This window comes from Triturus cristatus, chromosome 7, assembly GCF_964204655.1.
Source record: "Triturus cristatus chromosome 7, aTriCri1.1, whole genome shotgun sequence".
In the NCBI taxonomy this organism is placed as follows: domain Eukaryota; kingdom Metazoa; phylum Chordata; class Amphibia; order Caudata; family Salamandridae; genus Triturus; species Triturus cristatus.
Genome location: NC_140590.1, coordinates 579,333,936 through 579,358,023, shown reverse-complemented (window position 1 = coordinate 579,358,023; position 24,088 = coordinate 579,333,936). Strand labels below are relative to the sequence as shown.

The 24,088-nt window shown below is 46.9% G+C and overlaps 1 protein-coding gene across 3 annotated transcripts in view; it reads right to left on the bottom strand.

The window, feature by feature from the left end:
- Window positions 1-24,088, bottom strand: part of WFIKKN2 (WAP, follistatin/kazal, immunoglobulin, kunitz and netrin domain containing 2) — a 583,689-nt gene that overhangs the window by 489,885 nt on the left and 69,716 nt on the right. The window contains exon 3 of one of the 3 annotated variants that reach the window (XR_014966553.1): window positions 19,327-19,462. The exons of the other annotated variants lie outside the window; for them this stretch is intronic. The gene's annotated coding sequence lies outside the window, so the exon portion shown is untranslated. Of the gene's footprint in view, window positions 1-19,326; window positions 19,463-24,088 lie in introns of those variants that run through there. 3 annotated transcript variants of the gene reach the window in all.

Here is a 24,088-nt window from a genome sequence, read left to right as displayed (position 1 = left end):
CCTACTCCTCTGTACGTCACTCTACTCTGCAACACTCTACTCCACTGTACACAACAACCTTTACACCACTCCACTCTGCACTCCATGACACTCTGTGCCACTCCACTATACTCCACTCTGACACTCTACTCAACTCTACTCTATGCCCTTCCACTCTATGACACTCTACCCCCCTCCGCGACACTCCACAACACTCTACACCACCCCACTCTTTGCCACTCTATGCCACTCCACTCAACTCTACTCTGCACCACTCTATTCAAACAGGTTCTTATCGTCTGCAATTAGTGGTTTACCCATGAGTTAACATTATACTAAATTGCTATTAAAAATCTTAACAGCATAGGTATGCCTTAGTGCAGACAAACGGGCAGGGGGTTGGAAGGGATATTTCACAATAGATGAACATTTCTCCCTTTCCTTATTTGTGGGCAGCCTTTAAAGCTAGGTGGTTGTGAATTGTTTGTAGTTTTATTGATTTTAAGACTTGTATTTGTCCAGATGGATTACTCCACACAAACCATGCAAGTGCTTGAGAAGTCTAGAGAGAGTTATTTCCTTTGCATTGAAGACTGATGTCAGCAATGGTAAATGGCTTTCTGTAATGGGATTTATATGTGGAGTCCAAAAAGAATACCCCAATTCCATTTTAATAATATGATAGAAAGTCCTGGATAGCTGTAGGGGCTAATTGTGGGGCACTCCGATATTATGTGTTGATTCTATGGTTATGAATTTTGTGTTATGTAATATAAAAATGTGTCGAAAGTTAAAGTTGTTGCTACTCATCAAGAAGCCACAATGGTTCAAATGGCACGTTACCTTTAAAGCAGTCATCAATACATTAGGGTCATTACATCAGAAATCTGTACATCGCAGGTAAGCTTTTACTTCGCAAGTAAGTTCGTTTTAAGTGCCCTATCCTTATCAATGTTTCTGTACTAATATACACAGATATTAAGGTAAGGGCTTTAAAAACGTAATAGTATTTTAAATTCATTTTATATTCACTTTAAGTAGTAATTAAAGTAACATAATTTAATTTTGTTCTGTACTTAAACAATAAGTAATCAAATTTTAGTTACTTAATTTAATAACATGATAAGTAATAAATTAGAAAATATTAAATTATTGATTTACGGTTTTAATTTTTTATTTTTAAAGCTTAAATAGGTTAGTAATGTTTTTAGGGTTCAAGGTTCGGTTGTGTATTTAGACCCCTAGATGGGTAGTATATGGGGTAGTGAGGAGCATTTAGGACTCGGAAGCATTTTGTATAGGGATAATAGTTTTTTTGTGCCCAGGGATGGGTAGTATAAAGGGACAGTAATAAGCTATGGCTCAGAGCTGGGTAGTTTGTAGGAGTAGTAAATAATTTAGGGTTCCGAAATGGGTAGTATAAATGGGGTACTAAGGAGTATTTGGGTTTGAGGGATGGGTAATGTATAGGAGTTGCAAGGAGTTTTTAGGACTCAGGGATGACTAGTGTATAGGTTAGGAAGGTGTTTTTAGGACTTAAGGTCGGATATTCAAAAAAATACTTTACTGAATAAAAATAAAAATATGAATTACAGTTAAAATAATATTACTTGAGTACATTTTAAAAGTTAAAATAAAATTAATTGAATTTTTCATCATAATTAAATTAAATTAAATTGAACTTGTATAGTCACATGTTTTATATATGTCTGTATATACATTAATAAATATATGCATACATATGTGTATATAAATATACATGGAAACAGCCATTGCTACGCAGCTGTTACCATGCTTAGCCTTTACCATGCAGTTGTTACATTGCGTAGACCTTTACCACGTATAGCCTTTACCACATGTGATTTTACAGCGCATATGCCTTTATCACCCATGCCTTTCTAACAAATTAACATTGTAAAGGTGTGAATGGTAAGGGCATATGTGTTGTACTGGTGGTAAGGGCATGTGCCAGGTAATAGTAGTAAATGGTAGTAAAGGCACCAGCGTGGTAAAGGCTCTCGATGTCGTTACAGGAGCGAAGACATCCAATTCTTCCCCTTTAAGAGAAACACGACCTGCGCCGCACGTTAGCCTGAAGGAACTGCCTTCCTCCTTGTGAGGTAAGGGGGATTATGCAGGAGGGGCTTGGGGCAGGAGGGTTTCAGGGATGGTGCTGTGGTGGGTCTGGGTTTAGGGCTCTGGGCAGCCTTTTTTTTTAGGGCAGGGAGCGGGGGAGAGGGGTTAGCGCCAGGTGCTAGTTTTAGGATTTAGTTGGTGGGGCCTATTATTTTTTTTACTTAGGGCTGGGGTATTTTTGAGGGGATGGACGCCAGGGGGGTTGTTCCCGGATCCAGTTTTAGGTCTCAGAGCTGCGTATCTTTTGGGGGCTGGGGGTTGGGGGGTTTGGTTGCGCCAGGGGCTGGTTTGAGGGCTCAGGGCTGGGGCCGGGGAAAACCTTACCACGCATATGTCTTTAACATTCATGCTTTTACAAAGACATTTGTTTTAAAAGCACGCTTGGTAAACGCATAATCATTGTAAAAATATGCATGATAAACGTTATGAGTGGTTAATGGCATTTGTGTTGTAACGGCCGCGTTGTAACGGCATGCTTTACAAAGGAATGCGTTGTTCCGTTTTACATCCAAATATACACAGAAGTACATATGTGCACTGTTAGGTGGCACCGTGCGACTCTGCATTGATTTTGCCAGCCCTGGAAGTGATGATGGAGCCACATATCAGTGCCAGTTCTGCATCAGTGTCAGTTCCTTTTGTTCCACGCCTCCATATGTGCATCCGAAGCTTGCCTCTAACTCTTTCATGGGCGGTTGGCAACGTGTTTGCCCAAAAATTATTTTTATTTCTCAGTGTGCAAAGGAATCCTGTCCACTCCAAAACCTACAGGATTTTTTAAATATATTTTAACACCAAACCTTCGCAATTGGGTAAGTATATTTCAAAATAGCAATTTTTAGAGGTAAGTAAAATTGTAGCACAAATGCTTTTTTACGTGGTAATGCTTTCCCATGGAGAAAAAGGCCTATGCTGCATATGGTATTTACAAACAATTCTCAGGGGTCCCCTTTAGGACTCAACTTGCTAGGGGAACAAGGTCCAAAGTACCACCAGTTGTTCAAGTATACGTGCCTTGGAGTGTCTGGGTGCGGAGGTGCTGGATGTAGGAAAAGAGGGGGGCACCTAGAAACAGGCTGCAGAGGAGGACTTCGGGACAAGTACGGGAGCTCCCAATGGATGGCTCGGTTTGTGGGGGTTCTGGGAGCAGGGGAGCACCGTTGGTTGGCATGAACCCAGCCCAGGCAGCTTGGGTGCAGAGGGTTTTGGTCTGCTGGTGGCTGTGCGTCAAAGGCACCCACAGTTCTTGGTTAGACCTGCAAAGGGGGACAAAACAGGACAGCTGGGCCACTCTCAGTGCTGGGCTCTGTGGTGCTGATGTCCCTTGTTGGCTGTCTTTGTGGCGTTGGAGTCTGGATTGGACTCAAACAACCTATGGTTGCTGCAAGAGGTCCAGTACCTCGGGTATGGTGAAGGGCAACTCTGGTTGGTCCTGGAATCTTCTCACTTGGTTAGGAGATGGATCTGCCCTTTTGGACAATGGTGACCTCTTCCTGGGTGGCTGCTGCTTTGATAGACCAGGAGAACAGCAGAACGGTGAACCAGATGTTGCAGTCTGTGACTGCAGGCTGCAGGGATGTGGCTCTTCCACTTCAAGGAAGATGCTAACAGCTTGGCTAAGTGCTGGAGGCCCTCTGAGGCTTTTGGAGGATGCACAGCTGCAGGACGAATCGGGTTGTCGCAATTATTGGGACAGGAGCAGGTAGGCTGGCAGCGTTTGGCACCAAAGTCTACTCGCAGTCAGCAGTTCTTGCATCTTCAGCTCTTTTTTGTCCTTTTCTTTCTTTGGTCAGATGAATCTGAGTTCCTGGTGTCAGGGGCCACCTAAATACTGAATTTAAGGGTGTTAAGGGGAGCTATGAGTAGTAGCAAATGGGCTACTTAACATTGGGGCCACTACACCCACTATATAACAATTTCCTGTGGGGAGTGGGCATAATTCTGACCCAGAATTCCCAATTCCGCCAAAATCAAAATGGTTGAACCCTTCTTTTGTGGAGCACATCAGACAGCCCACCTTAGGGGTGTGACTGGTCTTATAGTGCACCACGCCTCCATGCATAGCTAATTTCCTGCATGTCCTGGTTCCAGATGGGTAGGGGGTGGCATTTCCTGGGTCTGGGGGGGAGCCAGGGTTGTATATCAAAGGAGGCGGAGGCTTTGAAGCCTCTGGCCTGGTGTGCAGGTTCAATAGCCATCCTGCAGGAGTAGGTATAAACACTTCTCACCAGAGCAGGCAATGTTTCTGACCTCTGAGATCACAGGCTCTCACATCCAAGGGGTCAAAAACTCATCTGTGATGGCAAGCTGGATGATACCAGTCAACCAGCACATTAGGAGGCTGATAAATTTCCAGGGGGCATCTCTGTGGTGCCCTCTGGGTGCATCTCTTAATAAATCAACTACTGGCATCAATATGAGTTTATTAAGACAAGGTGTTTGATACCAAGCACCATAGGCTTGAGTGGAGCTTTCATGTAGCTGGGGAACTCGTAACAACCAGTGACCAATACATATACTTAAGAGGGCTTCCTGGTTCACTTGTACTACCTAAAAATTGGACTAGATGGGGGAGGAGCCTAGCGCGCATCCAAGATGGTCGCGTGAGCACAGGGCTCCCCGGACCCTCTCTGCTCCTCGGAATTTATCCTGAGAATATCCTGACGTGGCTTATGGAATCTGGGAGATAAAGACCAGCTGAGCGTATATCTCTTTTCAAAACTCAAATCGGACCTGGGAATCCTGAGTTGTCGTCGTCGGAACTTTTGGGACCCACCCGACGGAGGTGACCGGGGTGAAGGTGACCCGAGGGACCGGGCTGCAATTGAACAACAGCGGCTTCAGCGCGGTGCCAGCTGCCGATCCACCACTTTCGGTTTCGGTTTTGCACTTCAGGAGACCGGCAGGGAGGTGCGCTCGGGGTGGAGAGGTGCTTCCTGGGCCTCTGCATGAGGTTTTCTTTTGTCTGCCACTAGAGCGCCTATTGCCTCGGACCCCCTATACCGACATTTTGTGGTCTTCCTGCTGGTGCCTTACACCTCTTGATTGGAGGTCCCCTCGGGTGACCGTGTTCATATGGGGGGCAAAGGGGGTCCCGAGGGCCGCAAGACCAAGGCTTCCCTCCGCGGGGGGGCAGTCCAGAGCAATAACATGGACCGCTACACCCAGGGCAGGGGGCCCTCTGGCGCTGCTGGCCTCCCCTCGGATACTGCGGAAGGAGGCGCGACCGCCACTACGGAACTATCCTTGCAGGACATTATGGGCGCCATTGATGGCATCAGGGAAACCATCGCGACGCAATATGAGGCCCTGGCCCGTAAGATTGACACTGTCGCGATCGATGTCACCCTGATCCGGGCCGACCTCTCCAAAACTAACGAGAAGGTCCAGGCTCTCGACGCACGGACCTCCACCCTCGGTGCGGATGTGTCGGATCTGCGGGCCGCGCTTGGCGACATCGGGGTGGTTACCGACCATATCGCCCGGCGGCTTGAGGACTTCGAGGGACGGGCCCGACGCAACAACATCGGCGTCATAGGTGTACCGGAGTCCTCTGACGGCCGCCCGGTTGACCTTGTGGTCGAGGAACTTATCCTGAAACAGTTGTCCTCGGCTGGCCTAAGTAAGTTCTTTGCCGTGGAGCGGGCCCATCGAGTTCCGGGCGGTCGGCCACGGCCGGGGGCCCCCCCGAGGCCTATCGTGGCCAAACTGTTCTATTACAGGGACCGCGACGCTATTCTGCAGGCCTCACGGACCCACGGCCCGGTTCGTCATGAGAACTCGACCATCAATTTTTACCCGGACTTCACGCAACTGGTCCAGAAACAACGGATGGGATTCCAAGGGGTGAAGCGTCGTCTCCGTGTGCTGGGCCTAAAGTATTCGATGCTCTACCCTGCAAAACTCCGAGTGGAACATGGGGATCGGACAGCCTTTTTTGACTCTCCTGTGGCTGCAAGTGACTGGCTGGACTCTCTGCCGGACGGAGGTGGCCGTCCCGGACCCTCTGCGGGCACCGCAGGTGATGGGTCCCCTTTAGAATGACTTTTGGTCCTTGATTTTGCCTTTTTGCACTGTACAGTCGGGTCTTATTTCATTTGCATATTGTGTTTTACTAGGACCAGTGAGGGGGGCGGGCGGGGACGGGTCCCTTACCTCCTCTGGGTTCTTTTCGTAGAATGGGGTTAGTGGGGCGACAGGCACACTGCAAGTTGGGGGGGTTCTTTGGCCCGCAGGGGTGCAGGGTGGGGGGAGTTGGTCCTGGGGTGGGGTTGGGGGGGAGGAGGGTTTGTTTTGCTGTGTGTTTTTTGTTTGCAGGGCGAGGTACTGATTTTTGTCCACATTTGGGAACTGTGCTGCAGGCTGGGGGACCCTTGATCTATTGGGGGGGATGGGGGGGGGACGGGTTGAGGCTTATGTCATGGAACGTCAATGGGTTGGGGGACCGTATCAAGCGGGGTGTAGTACTGCAATATTTACGTCGTTTGACTCCTGATGTGGTGTTTCTCCAGGAGACGCATCTGGTTGGCAATGTTTGTCATGCAATGAACAGGGGGGGATACCGCCTCGTGGCCCATTCTGGTTTCACAACTGGTTCCAGGGGGGTGGGCATTCTGCTGCGAACCTCACTTCCGGTGGAGATCACTAAGATAGTCTCGGATGACAGAGGGCGCTATGTGTGTTTGATTGGGAGGTGGGAGGGGCAGCCCCTTGCCCTGGTTTCAGTTTACGTCCCCCCGGGCCTCCAGAACTCCACCTTCACTGACTTGGGTCGAATGCTGCTTGACCTTCCGGACAGCCTCCTGCTCATGGGCGGGGACTTTAATTCTGTGGTTTCGGGTGAACTGGATCGTCACCCACCAAGGACCCTCCCCGCTGCCCAGGCATGGCTGGGTGGGATGCTGGAGACCTTCGGCCTGGTGGATAGTTGGAGATTAATGTATCCGACCCAATGTCAATTCACCTTTCACTCGGGGGCGCATGGGAGTCTCTCTAGGTTGGACTACTTCCTTATGCCCGCGGCGCAGACTGGTCGGATTCGAGAGGTCAGGCACCTGGCGCGGGGTATCTCCGACCATTCTCCGCTGTGGCTTGTTTTTGACACCGGGCCGCGGTCTGTAGGGCGGATCGCTCCCATTAACCCATGGTACTTGCGAGACCCTGCGACTCGTGACAGCCTGGTTAAGGCTATGGACCAATACTTCCTGGATAACGAGGGGTCGGTGTCTTCTGCAATGTCCCTGTGGGAAGCCTTTAAAACCGTGATCCGCGGACACGCCCTTTCCCAGATAGTGGTGGCTAAGAGGGTCAAGAGTGAGGCAGTGGTGAGGCTGGAGACTGACATCTTGGGGCTGGAGTCGGCCTTGGAGGCGAATGTTACTCCGGACGGGCTCCATGCCCTCAGCCTGAAACAGTTTGAATATAGGTCCCTGGTCACTGACGCGGCCAAAACTATGTATAGGGAGCAGCAGGGTCGACTGTACGATGCCGGGGACAAGGCGGGAAAGTTGATCGCGTGGCTGGACAGGAAGGAGAGAGTGAATCGTGTGGTCCCGGAGTTGCGTGCTGCGGATGGTGTGTGTGTGACGGAGCCTGACGAGATTGTGGAATGTTTTGCTGACCACCTCCGGGCTGTGTACTCCCCAGTGACTGACAGGGATGAGGACGACTCTCGCCTTCTACTGAGGGATATCGCCTTGCCCTGCCTGTCCGTTGAGGACCGTGAGCGGCTGGACGCCCCCTTGTCGGTGGATGAAATAGCGACCGCGATCCGCTCCCTTCGCTCGGGCAAGGCTATGGGTCCCAACGGTCTGCCCATTGAGCTATATAAATTGCGCCCTGACAAGCTTGCGCCCTTCCTCAGTCGCATGTTCCGTGAGTCTCTGGCGGCGGGTTCCCTCCCGGCCGATCAGCGTTTGGCCACGATAGTCGTTATCCCCAAGGAGGACAAGCCGCGAGATCGCTGTACTTCTTACCGGCCTATTTCACTGCTAAATGCGGAGCCTAAGATCCTGGCGAAAGTCCTTGCCAATCGTCTGTTGAGCGTCGTGTGCGATCTGATTCATCCGGACCAATGCGGATTCATCCCGCATCGTAACACCGCTCTTAACTTGCGGCGTCTTCATGGCGCCCTTGCCAGGGCGGAGCTTCTCTCCGAACCGGCCGTGCTGGTTTCTTTGGATGCCACGATGGCTTTTGACACCATCGAGTGGCCGTTCCTCTGGGCTGTCTTGGCTAAATTTGGCTTTGGGGAAGGATTTATTGGCTGGGTGAAGCTTCTGTACACGGGACCCATGGCTCAGGTGGTGGTGAACGGGCGGGTCTCTCGGCCCTTTGCCCTCGGCAGGGGCACGAGGCAGGGATGCCCGTTGTCCCCTTTGCTCTTCGCTCTCGCCCTGGAGCCACTCGCGGCTTGGCTCCGCTGGGAGCCCTCGCTTCGAGGGATCCGGTGGGCCCCGGGCTTTGAAGATCGGGTTTCGCTGTATGCGGACGATATTCTCCTATATCTCACCTCACCGCGGCAGTCGCTCAACGTCCTCTTTGACGTTCTGACTTCCTTTGGGAATAATTCGGGTCTCACGATCAACTGGTCTAAATCCTGCGTCTATCCGATCTCCGGTGGTCCTCCACTCCTACCGCCTCGGCTTCCGATCCAGGTATCACTGAGCGGCTTTAAGTACCTGGGGATATACGTTTCGCTGGACCCGGTGGCTCGCTATGAGCTGAATCTCCTGCGTCCGCTTCGGCGATTGCGAGAGGATACGGCCCGGTGGTGCAGGCTGCCCCTGTCCCCGCTGGGTCGGGCCGCGCTGTTCAAAATGATGTCCCTTCCCAGGTTCCTCTATGCACTCCAGAATTCCTTCGACGTCATCCCAGTGGCCTACTTTCGGGAGGTAGAGAGCCTGCAGAGGAGACTGGTGTGGGACGGGCGGGCGCGTATCGCTCTTGCTAAGCTTACTCTCCCCTGGTATGACGGGGGCATCGCGCTTCCCGACATTCGCAGGTATTATTGGGCCGCGCAGCTTTCGGCCATCAACCATGCCACGTATGCGCCTGGCCTGAACCCGGCGTATGAGATGGACAAGTTCCTGCTTCCCGGCGGGGACTATAACAGGGCGCTGTACTCCCGCTCGGCTGGCCGGACCCTTACGGGTCCTACTAAGATTGCTGTGCGGACCTGGAGGGCCGCCACTGCGGCCACGGGCTGGGGTGAGCGACTGACATGCGCTACTCCTTTGTTTGCCTCCGATCGCCTGGGGAGCCTCTGGACTACGAAGGGGTTTGACCAGTGGGACACGATTGGTATCAGCAAAGTGGGAGACCTGTGGCATAAGGGCGCGGTTAAGACTTTCGCGGCTCTTCAGGCCGAATATGAGCTTACGGACAGGGAGTTCTTCCGCTATGCCCAGGTTCGACACGCCCTGCTCTCGGTCTTTGGAGAGGGGACCACGATCCCGGTTTCCTCGCCCCTCGAGGACCGCATACTTGACGGACATGTCCCGGACAGCACTATTTCTTTAATTTATAAGAAACTGATTAATCATCGGGCTGACCTCTTGGTGCGCCTTCGGGAGGCTTGGACGGGGGATGGGGTGGAATTGGACGACGAGGACTGGCAGTCTGCACTGTCGTCCCCCAAAGAGGTCGCCATTCCAGCCCGTCTCCGGTTGGTACAGCTTAAGATTCTTCACCGGGTGTATGTGACGGGTCCTCGCTTGGTCTCGATGGGATATTCCGACGATGGGCTCTGTAAGCGGGGTTGTGGGCTCAGTGCCACCTTTCTCCATATCCTGTGGGAGTGCCGCGAGGTGGCGGACTACTGGCGCCGGGTACATACGGTTATGGGACAGGTCACTGGGGTTGTGCTGCTGCCGGAGGTGCGTCGCTGTGTCCTGAATGTGTGGGAGCCCAATGATTATAGCGCGGCTCAGACTCGGTGGGAGGCCCTGGGGAACATGATTGCCAAGAGAGATATAGCGCAGCTTTGGGGTGCCCAGCGGCCGCCCACCGTGTCAGTATGGAAGGAGAATATGGACTGGTGTATGTTCAGGGAGAAGACTGTGTATGTTGCCCGTGGTAAGCCGGGGGCATGGGGCAGAATCTGGGGGCAGTGGAATGCTTATCGCGGGGGTATCTGTACGCCCCCCCTGGTGGACACTGATATCGCCATGTCCCCCTGACCCTTGACGGTTCCGGGCACCTTTTGGAATGACTACATATGGACGTTCAGTTCCCTTGGCCCCCCCCCCCGTCCCCAGCCTCCCGGTACTCCTTCCTTTCGTGTGCTGCTTAATGGTCTGACCTGGAGTTCCCCGGAGGAAGCCTGACCTGCGCCGTTTGTCTTTATGCCTCGCCTTTTGTTTTTCTTTTAGTGTTCTGTGTTTGTTTGATCTAAGTCTCCTGTGCCTCTAGAACTATCCGGACTCACTACGGGGCCGACCCCCGGGAACCGACTGCAGCTTTGATAAATGTATATTTCATTCTGTACTTAGCGGCCGGCCCTGGTGGTTGTAGGCCCGTGCTTGTAATCGAATTATTGTTCAATAAAAATTTAAAAAAAAAAAAAATTGGACTAGATGGCACAGGGGTTTATCTTAGGGCTATAAGGCCTGCTGTATGGGGGACGTACAAATATTGCATGCAGTGTCTGTGGGTATGGCACGCAGGGTGTGTGTCCTGTCATGTTTTCACATTTGTCTGCACCATTTCAATCTACAATGGCAGTCTGCATGAGTTTGGTGGTGGGTCCCTTAGAATTGTATTGTATATGCTGCAGCCCTCAGGGAACCTCTTTAGTAGCCATGCCCTATGCATTAGAGGTACCATTTACTAGGGACTTACAAAGGTGCTAAACGTCTTGCCAATTGGGGGACAATTATATAGTTATCTTGTTTTAGGGAAAGAGTACTGATACTGGGGACATGGTTAGCAGGAACCCAGTGCACTTCAGCTGCATCAGATACCAGGTAAAAATCGGGGGTGGCCATGTCAAAAAGGAATACTTTTCTATAAACCCCACCCCAATTGAAGGAGAATGAGACTAACCTTGTTAAGAGAGTCTTCATCTTCTAAGTGGAAAAACCTGGAAAGATCATCTGCATTGGCATGGTCAGTCCCATGTGTGTGCTCCACTGTAAAGTCCATTCCCTGTATGGAGCTGGACTACCTTAACGGTTTAGGGTTTTAACTTTTATTTGCATCAGCCATCTGGGAGGTCTGTGATCATTTTGTACAAGGAAGTGAGTGCCAAACAGGTATGGTCTCAGCTTCTTCAGGGATCAAACCCCAACAAAGACTTCCAACGCTGTTGTCTGGGGGTCAACCCCCTGCGAATAATAGCTACAGGCTGGTCATGGCCATCATCGTTGGTCTGGGATAGGACTGCTCCTATCCCATTTTCAAAGGCATCAGTCTGCACTATGAACTGCTTGGAAAAATCTGGAGCTTTGAGAATGGGTGCTGAGTACATTGCTTCCTTCGGAGTTTCAAAAGTCTTTTGACAGCTCACTGTCCAGTTTACCTTCTTTGGTTGTTTCTAGGAGGTCAGCGCTGTGAGGGGTGCCACAATAGTGCAGTGCTCCTTCACAAATCCCCTGTAGTACCCAGTCAAGCCAAGGAATGCCCTGACTTGAGTCTGGGTTGTTGGAGCTACCCAGTCCACAATTGTTTGGATCTTGGGTTGAAAGGGCTGAATTTGGCCTCCACCTACAAGGTGGTCCAAGTTTTCAGCAGATCCCTTCCCTATCTGACAGCTACTTGCCTTGATAGCGAGACCTGCACTCTGAATAGCCTCAAGGACCTTGCCAATGTGAATCATGTGATCCTGCCAAGTGGAGCTATGGATAGCAATATCATCATGATATGCTGCACCAAAAGTATCCAACCCAGCAAGAACTTTGTTGACCAACCTTTGGAATTTGGCAGAGGCATTTTAATCCAATTGGCATTACAATGAACTGGGAATGTCCATCTAGGGTCAAGAATACTGACTTTGTCTTTGCTTCTGGGGTCACACCAATCTGCCAGTGCCCTGATGTGAAATCAAAAGTATTGAGAAGTTTGGCTAGCTGCCCCTAACTGGGCATTTATTTAATCAGCTCTTGGGATAGGGTGTGCATCTGTCTTGGTCTTGGTGACAGCATTGAGACCTATATAGTCCACACAAAACCTCAGCTCTGGTGTACCATCCTTGGAATGTGGCTTTGGGGCAAATACCACTGGGCTAGCCCATGGACTTTCAGAGGGCTATATCACCCCTAACTCCAGCATCTTCCTGACTTCAGCCCAGATGCGTTCCTTAACTTGGTCAGACTGTCTGTATATTTAGTTTTTGACAGGTGGGCTGTTTCCAGTGTCTACATCATGGAAACACCAGGTTGTCTGGCCAGGGGTTAGGGAAAAGAGCCCAGAATACTGCCCCAGAGCTTGTCTGCAATCAGCTTGCTGTTGGGCAGAGAGGGTGTCTGAGAAGACAACTACATCAACTGACCCATTTTCAGGACTGGGGGAGAGGAGGTCAGGGAGAGGTTGACTCTCTTCTTCCTGATCCTCATCAGTGACCATCAGCATGGCCTCATCAGCCCTGTCATAGAAAGGATTAAGGCAGTTTACATGAATGATCCTATGTGGATTCCTGCAAGTGCATAGGTCATCCAGGTTGGTGACCTCACCTTTCCTCTCAAGGATAGGGTTGGAATCACTCATTGTTTCCTGGTGGGCCCTGGGTGCCACAGGCTTCAGCCCCCATACCTTCTGCCATGGTTGTGACTCCAACACTGCAGTCTTCTGGTCATATCAGAGCTTCTGGAGCTCTTTGCTGACCTCAAGGTTTTTGGTTGCTTTACCCATGTACTCAGCCATCCTTGAACGTGGGCCAAGCACATAGTCCACAACACCTTGCTTAAGCTCCTTGAGAGTACTCTTCCAGCCTACCTTCACTAGACATAGTGGTCTGCTCACATGATGACCAAACAGAAGTTCAAAGGGACTAAAGCCCATTCCTTTCAGTGACACTTCTCTTTAGGCGAAACACAGGCATAGCAAATGGACATCCTATCTCCTTCTGCATTTTTCAGGGAATCCCATGACCATACCTTTCATGGCGTTGTTGAATTTTCTAACTTGACCATTGGTTTGTCGGTGAGATGGGGTGGTAAACTTGTATGCCACCCCACTCTTAGCCCACATGGCTTTTAGGTCACCCGACATGATGTTTGTACCTCTGTCTGACACCGCCTCCTTAAGAAAGCTCACTCTAGTAAAGATACTGATTAAGGCCCTGGCAACTGCAGGAGCAGTGACTGTCCTGAGGGAAATTTCTTCAGTATAAATCAGTTTCCTGCTGCTGTTGGGGGGGGGGTTTAAGGGGACCAACTATGTCAATCCCTACCCTTTCAGCGTTTGAGTTTTCTGTGGTAAACGTTGTCTGAAACCGATTGAAATTGTTCACGCTCTGAATACGAGCATTTTTAATTGTTCTTACTGCACTATAGCACTTTGTCTTTTAAAGCTCACCGCTTGTAAACTGTTATGCATTTCCCCCTTGTCCTGCCGTGCCCATATGTAAGAGTGGGCACGCCCGGAAAAAGGTTGGCGTGCTAGTTGTTCTTGCACGCAGGGGATAAACAGCATGCTCACATGACCGCGCAACATGTGAGGTGTCTGTGGTAAATGTTTTCGGAAACTGATTGAAAGTGTTCACGCTGTCAATACGAGCATTTTTAATTGTTCTTACTGCACTTTGTCTTTTAAAACTCACCGCTTGTAAACTATTAGGCATTTCCCCCTTGACCTGCGGTGCCCTATGTAAGAGCGGGCCTGTCCTGAACAAGGTCGGCGTGCTAGTTGTTCTTGCACGCAGGGGATAAAACAGCACGCTCATGCGACTGCGCATCTGCGCCAGTCAGCGCCCGAAATGCGCCTTGTGCCATGCCCCCTGCCTGTTTTTCCCTCCAGGCATACAGCAGGGAACAGTTACTTGTGTACAATAAGGGTGAGTGCTGTAAGCCTCATCTATGGGTAGGGATAAGGGATAGCCTCTCATTTAACTGTAATTCCTCTAACTTTTCTTAAAAAATCAGGGATACAACCAGCAAACTAACAAACTGCATAACAAATGATCTTACAGTCACACCATCTTCGAGCCCTTCTAACAGGAATAATAACTCTATAGGGGTAGCCTCTGGTGTCACTCCAATGTCGTCACAGTCCCTAGACCCCCTAAAGGAGACCCCCCCAAAAGGAGGAAATAACTTCCACAGTTCTGCCGAAAACTCAGTAAAGTGTATTCTGTTGAATACCAGGTCTCTGATTAAGCATAAATACGAGTTTGAATGCATGATGCAGACGTCTAACCCGGATTTGGTTTTCCTAACAGAAACCTGGGCTAGTGACTCTTCTGAGCCCGAGTGGAACACTGCGTTACCGGCAGGCTATGAAATGACTAGTGTAGACAGGAAAGGGAAAAAAGGGGGGGCATAGCAATTATATACCATTCCTGTTTCAAAGCAACCTTTGAACCTATAAAAACAATTTGGAGTAGAGGCTATGAACTTTAATATTAAAATCAATAACACCTGGACCTTCCCTGGCCTACTTCTTTTCCGGCCGCCGGGGCTGAGATCCACGTTTGTACAATCACTCCAGACTTTTATGGAATCTTGTTCGGACTTCCCACTTTTACAATACTTGATGACTTTTACTTTCACCTTGAATCCAATAATAACAGAGATACATCTACTTTACTGGATAACATGGCAGGATTTGGACTGACTCAGATCTTCTCAGAACCCATGCACAAGGCCGGCCACACTCTGGATGGTATTTTTACTAATAACCCTAACATCACACTGCATAAAATATTACCTCTAACAGACGGACCATAAAGCTATTTCCTCCAAACTTCCTATCCCAGAGAGACATATGTCCCCTTCAAATAGGCCACCCTAGGTTAAGTTCCGCCCCTGGCACATAATTAAAAAAAAGTACTTTGAAGTAACCCTCCCATGCTAGTCCCAGACTAGCGTGGCTGCTGACAATCTTGATAGATGGATTAGAACATCAATAGACCATTTGGCTCCAGAAAAAAATTACAAAAAACAGAGAAGATATCAAGCCTCAGCCCCTTGGTACAATTCGGATCTTAAAGTCATCAAATCAAAATGTAGACGACAAGAACCTACATGGAGGGTTGACTACAGCGAGCAAGGCAAACTTGCCTATAAATTATCCCTAGTGGAATATAAGAAAGCGATTAAAAACACCAAAATGAACAACGTCATAAACAAAATAGAGGCGGCTAAAAACTCTTCCGGAGTGCTTTTTAAGACTGTCCTATCTAAACTGCAACGGGAGAATGAATTCATACCAGATTAAGACCTTTGCAATAAGATAGCTAACTTCTTCCAAACCAAAGTACAATCAGTCTACAATGAACTTTCTGGGGCTGCACCAAACGCAACTAAAACCATGCCTACTGATGAAACTACTCTTGAAATTCTAACTCCTTGACTATTGTCGGGTTTCTCCCGTCTAACAGTAGAAAAAGTAAATGACTTGCTGTTACTGAGTATGTCAGGTTCCCCTACAGACCTGTGCCACCCTTCTACATTACATCTGGTCTTGGACAAGATCAGCATTAATTTAACCCCTCTCCTAAACAATGTGATCATCTCTGGGATCTTTCCCTCGTCCTGGAAGAAAGCCTGTATTAGGCCCATCCTGAAGAAACCCTCTTTAGACCCCACCGAAGTGAAAAACTACCTGCCAATATCCTGCCCACCTCTTGCGGACAAAATCTTGGAAAAATCGGTCAACAAAAAAAGAACCTGCTACCTAGATTCCAATGACCTCCTAGACTCCACCCAAGATGGCTTTAGACCATGTCACTCCACAGAATCTGCTTTGATTATGGCCACAGAGGAGATTCGTAAACAGCTGGATGTGGGGGAAGAGCCGTCCTTATCCTACTTGACCTATCCGCAGCGTTTGACACCGTTAACCATTTGGTGCTAATGCGGCAGCTGAAGGCAATAGGTATAAAAGAGACGGCTCTGACCCTACTCTCCTCTTTCCTCACATCAAGGGGGCAGAGGGTGTGCTTGTACAATCTTAAACCAGTGAGGTTTTGCCTCCCATGCGGAGTACTGCAAGGCTCAGCACTATCGCCGACCTTGTTTAACATCATCGCCCCTCTGGCCAAGCTAACCAAAGCGCATAGTTTTTCGCTGGTCTCTTACGCTGATGACACTCAGATAGTTATATCTATCTCTTCAAGTGTAGAAATTACATCCAGGAGTTTCCATAGCTGTCTGAAGCGCATTATGGGATGGATGAATTTGAACTTTCTTAAATTGAACACAGATAAAACAGGGGTCATGGAGTTTGGAAAAGGTCCACCAAAATGGAATCAAGTATGGTGGCCAACTGAGGCTGTGCCTGCCCCCCTCCCATCTGCAAAGGCTAGGAATTTGGGATTGATGTTTGACGACCAGTTAAACTTTGCAGGACAGATCAACCTCCTGATTTCCTCGTGTTTTTTCTTATTGAAGATCCTGCAAAAGGTTCTGCCTTTCATTCCCCAGGATCTTAGAAAAACAGTAATAGCCGCACTAATTCTCTCAAAAATAAATTATGGAAATGTGCTGTTTTTGGGCATTGACAAGTGGCAATTAGTAAAACTTCAGTCTCTACAGAACGCCGTAGCTCGAGTGTTGCTTAACATTCTCAAATACCACTCCATCTCTAGTAGCATCAGGCAGCTTCATTGGCTTTCAGTCCAACAGTGTGTCGAATTTAAAGCTCTCTGCCTGGTACATAGGGCACTGTATTGAGGGGGAGCATCGGACATGCAGAAACTCTTTCTGTGGTACTCCCCGCGACAGGATCTCAGATCAGCCAACATAGGACTAATTCAGGACCCCAAAATTCAAAGAGCTAGATGGGGGTGAAGCCTTTCCTACCGGGCAGCCAAACTCTGGAACAAGTTGCTGGTCATTAGTAGGCTACGACCTAATTGACTCCTGTTTAGGAAAATGATCAAGACATGGCTATTCCCCCGAAAGTAATTTGCTACTGTCCCTGGAAACAGCACACTACACATGCTACAGTCAGCGCCAAGATGCCTCGGCATTTGTGTGCTCTATAAATACTCTACTTACTTACTTACTTTCAAAGGGAACCTCAACCACTGGAAGTGGAATGAAGGGGGGCTTTAGGTGATTATCTGTCTTGCCACTGTCTTGACAAATAACACAGTAGTTACAAACTACCTTCACCTTCTGGTACATATTTGGCCTGTAGAAGTGGGTGATTAGCCTACTCCACGTCTCTGCCTCACCAAGATGTCCAGCTAAGGTGATGCAATGGTAGTCTGTTAGGCACGAATATGTGCCATCTTAGAAAGTATCCCAGTTTGATAAGAACGTCTGAAACTAGAAAGGACCTATTTGAAGAAGATATTGTCAGAATAGTTAGTCAATATCACCCCCATTCCTGTATAAAAACATGTTAAGACTGGTTGAATCTTAAGAATAATCCAATTTATAATAAATCAAAATGATTTGACAAACTACCATTTATTTCACATATTCGTTCGTTAGTATAACTCTTTGTTTCTACATGGACGGTGAGGCATTAAAGAAATTAGGTGATTAGCCTTGTTACAGTTTGTATATGCCTTGACCTCCTTTTTTTATACATTACCTTAAGGATTCAACACCTATATACAAGGATGAACTATTTTTGATTTGGGGATTTCTGTAGCTAAACCTTCTTCAAATGGCACTTGCTCTGGCGTGAATGCATTACGGTTTTGGGTCAGACTTTCATCTCCACCAATTTATGTTTTAAAGGGCACCCAGTGGCAATGTGGACGTGAAAGCACACATAGGTATTCCTCACTACCTGAGTGCACATGTGCACACTTACCTGTGATGGCAGGAGAGACACATAGCTCCCAGCGCCTGTGGTAACAGTGCGCCTGCCCGAATCTGCATAGCAGACTGAACACACGTTTAACTAATACATGTGTCTGTGCACATGCAATAGCCCGTCCTTGTATGTAGGTATTGAATCCTTAAGGTAATGTATAAAACAAGCCTTTGCAATGCAATAGGTCTGACATTCACACAAGTATGAGCTATTGGCATTGTAAATAACAATGCCTACTATTTATGTTTTAAAACATAAATAAAAGGCATTGTCATTTACAATACTAATAGCTTAAATAAAGGGCCTTCTCAACCGCTTCTTAGATTGTAAATATCAGGGGAAGAGACCGGCCTGCGACGTCTTCAAAGTGTAAATTACACAGACACAAAGTGTGAAGTGAGAGTTACATATGATCTGAGCTATAAACTCTAACAAAGCGCTGCAACACACTGTCGTGGCTAAGGAGGAATAGCGGGGGCTATTTCCTGCCCTCTCTGTGATTTGAGTGTGCAGTGTGGCATTGCGTAATGTCATTGCTATCTTTGGGCTAATAAAAAACACTCTAGCTGTAGTAGGGCCCTGGCTTCACCTCCTGGTGCAGGGCAGGCTGTGCTTTATGGCAGGCATGGAGGGAAATAGGGATGGTGTTGGCTGCAGCTCTGGACTCGTACAGTGCCCCTGCTATTACTAGTGAGCGAGAGGCACTGAGGTGGTGGTATTGGTGGTGGTATTGGTGTTGGTGGTATTGCTATTGGTGGTGGTGATATTGGTATTGGTGGTACTGGTGGTGGTGGTATTCGTATTGGTGGTGGTATTGGTGGTAGTGGTGGTGGTATTGGTGGTGGTGATGGTATTGATGGCGGTTGTGGTATTGGTGGTGGTATTGGTGGTGGTGGTATTGGTGGTGGGGTGGTGTTCTTGGTATTGGTGGTGGTGGTAGTGGTGGTGGTATTGGTGGTGGTGGTGTTTTTGGTATTGGTGGTGGTGGTGGTATTGGTGGGGGTATTGGTATTGGTGGTGGTATTGCTGGTGGTGGTGGTATTGGTGGTGGTGTTAATGGTTGTGGTATTGATGGGGTTGATATTGATGGTAGTATTGGTGGTGGTGGTATTGGTGGTGGTGGTGTTGTTGTTAATAAAACAGGCTTTTGAAAACAACCCTGTCAGGTGGATTCAGTGCAGATGACATGTAACAAAGATGTGCTGTTGTCAGCTTCAGCCCATTAGCACACAATTATATGCTAAAACAAACAGCAAAAGGTGCACCACTTCCACAAGTGTAAATGATATTAAATTAGTCCATGTACGTGATGTATTTTCTTTTTCAAAAATTCTTCTTTATTGTTCATTTGTTACAATGACATTAAGAACAGCCAAAGCAGCCGACGCGTTTCGTCCAACTTGGGACTTCTTCAGGGCTGCAAAAATGCATATATAAAAGGTATATATAAATAACACGAATAACCACATATTATATCAACAAAACCAAACTACACAAAACAAACATAATCTGTGACAAAAGACAAGTTCATAAGACTGTTACAAAAAGGAAAACATTGCTTTTAACAATACTCAGAAGACATAAGGAAGCTAAAAAGACTGCCATCAAGTCAACAGTTGTTGTAAATTCATGATCGTCATTTTCCATTTGGCTAGTCCGGATAAAAACAACCTCTCAACATATAAACACAAATCTAATTAAGTAACAACTTGAAAGCGTATATTTGTAAAATTCAATTGTTTTCTTAATTTCAACAATGGTCTCATTCCTAAGTTAAGTTTGCATTAATCGTGCTGTATTTAGTCAGAGACAAGAGAATTACTAGAGAAACTATATATGCAAAAAAGTGCAGACAAAAAATAACAAGATTTTGAATTATGAGCATCATCGTGTTGTGTCCTAACAGGCTCAGTTAAGTTTAGAAAAGGGGAGAGACCTGAAGATGTACCCACCGTGAATAATAATATACCGGTGTGTATTATATGCTACCTGGAATTCACATGACTTAATTTGCTAATCATTTCTAAATCCATTTTACTTGGGGGGGTTGAAACAGACACGAGATAATGCCGGGTTAAAGTGATTAAAAGCATACACCGAGCTTACATTTGCAGCCATCCTGCTTAAAATCACACAAGCAGTTACAGCTGAAGCAGCGCATGTCCGGCCTGAAGTAAGAGAAACTCAATAAAGTAAATAGTGCTTACAGACTAAATAAAAGGTCCTGTGTAACAACCGCAGTAAAGGGGCCAGTAGCCATGGGGGGTTACAAATTAAGACAAGGCCGTACTAAGGAGGGGCTAACAAGTCTTTTAACAAATTCGAAGGCAGCATTTACGAAAGACAATGACACAAGGCAATGAAAAATATGATCGGAGATTGGGCGCTGGCTTCTCTCACATACTCTACTACAGCAGATTCGCAGGGTGAGGAGTGCATGCGCGCTGCTGCTAGGCTCGACCTGAAAAAGGGGGTCATGGGAGGCATATACAAACAGCAACAAGGCTGACCGTCCATCTACAAAAAAAGCGTTATATTAACAAACGAATATGTGAAATAAATGGTACTTTGTCAAATCATTTTGATCTATTATACATTTTATTATTCTTAAGATTCAACCAGTCTTAACGTGTATTTATACAGGAACGGGGTGATGTTGACTGACTATTTCTGCAGTCCAATATCTTCTTCAAATAGGTCTATTCCAGGCCAAGGTCCAAAGTACCATCAGCAGTTAAAATGTATCTGCCCTGGAGTACCCGGATGGAAAGGTGCTGGATAGGTTGGCAGACTTGCGCACTACACCGTAGGAAAAGAAAGGGGCCACTTAGAAACAGGGGACGAGTCCGGGAGCTCTCAATGGGGGGGTTTGGTTCATCGAGGTCCTGGGAACAGGGGAGCACTGTCGGTTGTCATGGACCTGGGCCGGGGAGCTCGGGTGTGGAGGGTTTTGTTTGGCTGGTGCCCGTGCATCAAAGACACCCACGGTTATCGGTTAGACCTGCAAAGGGGGGGGGGGGCGTGACTAGCGTCCAAAGAAGATGGCGGCACTCCCGTGAATCGCTTGAGGAGTCCGGGACATCTGAGGGATTTTCTCATGTAGTCTGTGTCTGGAAATGCAGGAAAATGCTCCAACGAGGATCGGAAGATAACTCCTGAATAACAAGGTGAATTCCGACTACTCTCCGATGCGCGTTGACCTTCTTTCACCTGATACGCTCTCAGCGGTTCTACCGGCAGCCGCTATTTCGCGTTTGGCTGCGGAGAAATGCTTTCACCATGCGTTTTGCTCTCCAAAGCCTAGGCGCATCTATTTAGATAAGGAGTGTAATAATATAGTTGGCTTCTGAGAGCACTAAAAGTTGAGGAAGCTTTTGGCTTTAATATTACGCGTAATATCCCTCCTTTGCCATCTATTGAGTTACCTACAATCTCAACGGCAGGCGCCATCTCTAGTCTACATGCGCGCTGAAGGGAAGCGCTTTCCTCATGCGGCTCACTTTTCCAAATTTGTATTAACTCACTGCTGCCTGGAGATAAATCAGCAAATGTGAAAATATATGGGCTACATAATGAGGCATCTCTTAACTTCATTTTACCGTGCACCACCCTTCTTCCTCCTTCACTACATTGGCAACAGTTATATTGATGACTGCCATTTCAAAGCCGACTGTGTGCTAAGAGAATCCGCTTCATTGTGCGATTTGCCTTCAGAGCTTTGCACTGTCATATTTATGTACCTCAGAGAAGCTCACTTTAAAAATGAGGTAGTTTCCATCCAAAAGGTTTTTTTTCTGCAATCTTCCTTTTTCTTTGTTCACTTGTTGCAGAGACTGCCTTTGTCAATGATTTACCAAAACTCTTCCTCCCTCCATGTTTACTCCTGCTTTTTTGTATTTCTTTTAGATTCCAAGCTGTGTCTTTTAGACTCCACCTTCTATATTACTTGCTTTATTGTTGACAATTTCACATTAAGAACTGACGAACAGCACATCAAATTATATGTGGATAGCAAGTGATGACTTATTTTTCTTTTTTTATCCCCAAATATGCACAATTCACAAAATAGTGTACTTTTTATACTATCATTAGCTGAACGACTCATCTAAGTGACAGACTGTGAACTTCCACAACCTCTTAAGTACAATCCCTGGTTCTTTTACTTACATGGGCAGACTGATGAAAGTTCCCCCACTGCAAACATCCTTAGGCCGCACGTTTATTGTCCGTTAAAAGCTACGTGCCCATTCTACACCAATGGAGAACTCTGGGATCTCATCACCCAAAACAGTTACTTCTCCAGCTAATGTTAATGGCTCTTCTACACTTAACAAAGCATCTACTAAACGTCTGAAAAAAGATCCCCCCTCTCCTCCGAAGCAATCTTCATCTGTATCCATGAATCTTCTCCTTGAGGAAATACGGGCCTTGCAACCCTTTGTTGAAGAGACAAACACCAAAATACAAATTGGTTGGGAAAAATTGGAAGAGAGAATCGCCAAATTTTAGCACAATGTTGACTCTCTTAATGCATCTTGTACTAAAGTCGACGTTCTTCATTCCCGAATTACCTCTCTACAAAAGCAAGTCGAAACCTTGAAGACAGAAATAGACGAAACAACCTCCGCATTTATGGCCTATCGGAAGGCATAGAAGGGTTCAATTCCATCACCTTTTTAAAGAAATTCCTACCGACACTACTAAATTTACCGACACTACTCTCAATAGACAGCGTGCCCACAGATTGGGGCCATCACCTCTAGCTTCCTCAGCTACAAGACGACCAAGAGGTGTCATATTATATTTTCTGGAGTACACAGATCTTCTCAAGGTACTGTCAGCAGTTAGGCTCATGAAGCACATTTCATTCTCTGGTCACCAATTGTTTTTCTCACAAGACTATGCCAAATCTACAGCTGACAGACGCAAAGTGTTCCTTGCTTTACGACCAGCGCTACGTTCTATTGGAGCAAGATTTGGATTATTTCACCCCTGCTTGTTCAAGATTACTCTTAACAAAAACACCATGACATATGAGGATCCAATAAAATTGAAGAGTTTCCTCAACTCACAATATCCAGAATGGATAGACACTTCCAGCACTCGTTTCAAATAACCTTTCTTATACTGTTCACCTATACAAATATCAGGTTTTCAGTATGCTGCTTTTATTTTAAGAGTATATAATAGTTCCCTCGCAGTATACTGGTTTGGTTGTTTTTATTAACTCTTCCATTTCAGGTTTTAATTTTATATCATATGTTTCAAGGTCTCAACATATTATATTGTATCTTAATTGAATGTATTAACTCTCGTTCCTTTCCTACAGGACCCAATCTCTTGTTCCTGACTTGTGCGTCTTGTGTGTTGTCTATAGCCCGAAATTTTCCCTGCCTTACCTCATGGAGTCTGGATGCGTCATCATTCTATGTGGCCTCCCCACCCCCCACCTTTCCATTGTTTTGACTTATACATAGGTATGTTTTTTCTTCTTCTACTATCTCTTACAGCTTTCAATTGCTCTTCTGTATTCTCTCTTCCTTCTTTCAATCTTCCATGTGCTTACCATATGTCTTTCTCCCTTTCCTAATTTCTTCTTTTTCCTTCTCATTTTTATTTTTTCCAAATGGTTTCTATAGCTCTCATCTTCGTACTTACTATGAAGATTGTTCGAATGGTTCTTTTGATTGGTATAAATCTTGACTTTGTACTTATTATAACATTTACTCTAATGACCTTTACAGTACATATTTTTGTATTTATTACACGCTTTATATGTCGTTCATATACTCACCGAATGTTTAACTTTGTATTTACTATGTTTCTATCTGGAAATATTTATGTTATGAATGGTTCAATTGAATTTTCATTATACTTGATTTATATATGTTCCTAAAAATCATCACTTGGAATGTCAGAGGCTTAAATTCTCCTATTAAAAGATAGCGAGTCCTCTCCCACTTATCTAAAATGAATGTTAACATAGCTATGTTACAGGAGACACATCTTACTGAAAGCTTATCATTAAAGCTTAAGAGGAATT